Source organism: Budorcas taxicolor, chromosome 22 (assembly GCF_023091745.1).
Source record: "Budorcas taxicolor isolate Tak-1 chromosome 22, Takin1.1, whole genome shotgun sequence".
In the NCBI taxonomy this organism is placed as follows: Eukaryota; Metazoa; Chordata; class Mammalia; order Artiodactyla; family Bovidae; genus Budorcas; species Budorcas taxicolor.
Genome location: NC_068931.1, coordinates 16637274 through 16639860, shown reverse-complemented (window position 1 = coordinate 16639860; position 2587 = coordinate 16637274). Strand labels below are relative to the sequence as shown.

The following is a 2587-nucleotide window of genomic DNA, read 5'->3' as shown; positions in this document are numbered from 1 at the left end:
GGATCATGTAAAAAACAAGGGAGCTCCAGAAAATACCTGCTTCATTGACTACTAAAGCTTTTGACTGCTTGGATCACAACAAACTGTGGAAAAAACTTAGAGATAAGAATATCAGCTCTTTTTTTTAAGTCAGTGGTGGAACGTGAAAGAGCTGCATCCTATGAAGCTGTAAACCAGCACCTCTGTTTGTTTGTTTACTTTGCCTTAGTTCCACCACTCCAAACCCACCCACCAAGGACTCTGAATCTGTTCAACTCGGGCGAAGCGAGACCTTCCGGCTGGGTCCGCCGGATTTGGGCCGACTTTGCACCTCCAAACAACCTTAGCATGATGTCTTATCTTAAGCAACTGCCTTATGCAGTCAGTGGGCTGAGTCTGACCACTTCGGGCATGGACTTGCTGCACCCCTCAGTGGGCTACCTGGCCACCCCTCGGAAACAGCGACGGGAGAGGACGACGTTCACCAGAGCGCAGCTAGATGTGCTAGAAGCACTGTTTGCTAAGACCCAATACCCAGACATCTTTATGCAGGAGGAGGTGGCGCTGAAAATCAACTTGCCTGAGTCCAGGGTACAGGTATGGTTTAAGAATCCAAGAGCTAAGTGCCGCCAACAGGAGCAGCAACAGCAGAACGGAGGTCAGAACAAAGTGAGACCTGCCAAAAAGAAGACATCTCCTGCCTGGGAAGTGAGTTCAGAGAGTGGAACAAGTGGCCAATTCACTCCCCCCTCTAGCACCTCAGTCCCAGCCATTTCCAGCAGCAGTGCTCCTGTGTCTATCTGGAGCCCAGCTTCCATCTCCCCACTGTCAGATCCCCTGTCCACCTCTTCTTCCTGCATGCAGAGGTCCTATCCCATGAACTATATCAGGCTTCAGTTTATAGTCAAGGATATGCTGGCTCAACTTCCTACTTTGGGAGCATGGACTGTGGATCTTATTTGACCCCTATGCATCAGCAGCTTCCTGGACCAGGGACCACACTCAGTCCCATGGGTACCAATGCAGTCACCAGCCATCTCAATCAGTCCCCAGCTTCTCTTTCCACTCAGGGATATGGAGCTTCAAGCTTGGGTTTTAACTCAACCACTGATTACTTGGATTATAAGGACCAAACTGCCTCCTGGAAGCTTAACTTCAATGCTGACTGCTTGGATTATAAAGATCAGACGTCTTCGTGGAAATTCCAGGTTTTGTGAAGACCTGTAGAACCTCTTTTTGTGGGTGATTTTTAAGTATACTGGGCTGGACATTCCAGTTTTAGCCAGGCATTGGTTAAAAGAGTTAGATGGTGTGATGTTCAGACTCATCTTCTGATCAATGTCCTGGGAGGCATAGAAGGAAAATGGAAGGCCTTAGAGGGCCCTACCAACCAGCTACCTGAAATGGACAAACCAATCTACTTAATACTTAAGATCCGGTTATAGTTTTAGATCATTGGTTTTCCTGATTCACAAAGTGATCGAAAGCATTCTAGCCATGTGCAACCAAATATCACCAAAAATAAACAAGCAGAACTAAATTGTGAGGGGAAGAAGTGAAGGACATAGCCTTCTTAAGCAGAGGTATTCCAATGTTTTAGCCAATCCTTGGTTGAATCTTAGGAATGGATAGTGTCTCAAGCTCACTCACGCTTCATGACCAACTGGTAGTTGGCACTGAAAAACTTTTCAGGGCTGTGTGAATTGTGCGCCTGATTGTCCTAGATGCACTACTTAATTAAAAAAAAATAATGTTCATAAGGAGTCAATATGTAGTTTAAGAGACAATCAGTGGGTGTCTTGTATAAATGGTACATCTGTAGTTTTTAATCTGTGCTAGACTTCAAAACTGTGATCTCCTGTTATTGTATGCAACCTTGAACTCCACCTCTGCAGGAGTTCTTCTGTGATTAAATAGGTTATAATTATAAATAAATTCAGAGCAACTGAGTACTTATCTAAAAAGATTACCTTTGGCTGGAGGTGAGCTGCATGAAACTTTACAACAGAATGTCTCTGGACAAGGAGAGTAAGGGAAGAGAAAGAAAAGGACATTAATTCATCATGTAATTTACTGTTGGTAAACCTAGCAGTAAAGAGACATTGGTCAATTGCTCTGACCCTGATGAATTTATAAGCTGAGATCATCGTTGTTTATGCTTGCAGATGTTAACTGGAAAAGTTATATATGCATAAACCTTTCTTCCTGACTTCACAGATATGTATAATTATGTTAAAATGGTTCTAGCACACACACAAAACAAGAATACCAGACCACCTTTCCTATCTCCTGAGAAACCTGTATGCTGGTCAAGAAGCAAGTCAAATTATAACTGGTCAAGTAATAACTGGACATGGAACAATGGATTGGTTCAAAATTGAGAAAGGAGTAAGACAAGGATGTATGTTGTCACCTTGATTATTTAACCTCTATGCAGAGTACATCATGCAAAATGCCAGGCTGGATGACTCTCAAGTTGGAATCAAGATTGCCAGGAGAAATATCAACAACCTCAGATATTCAGATGATGTCACTCTAATGGGAGAAAGTGAAGATGAACTAAAAAGCCTGTTGATGAAAGCGAAAGAGGAGAGTGAAAAAGTTGACT

General features: G+C 43.3%; 1 pseudogene; it reads left to right on the top strand.

Annotated features, from left to right (window-relative positions):
• The first annotated feature begins 327 nt into the window (after positions 1–327).
• Positions 328–1196, top strand: LOC128067484 (homeobox protein OTX2-like; annotated as a pseudogene).
• Positions 1197–2587: the final 1391 nt, after the last annotated feature.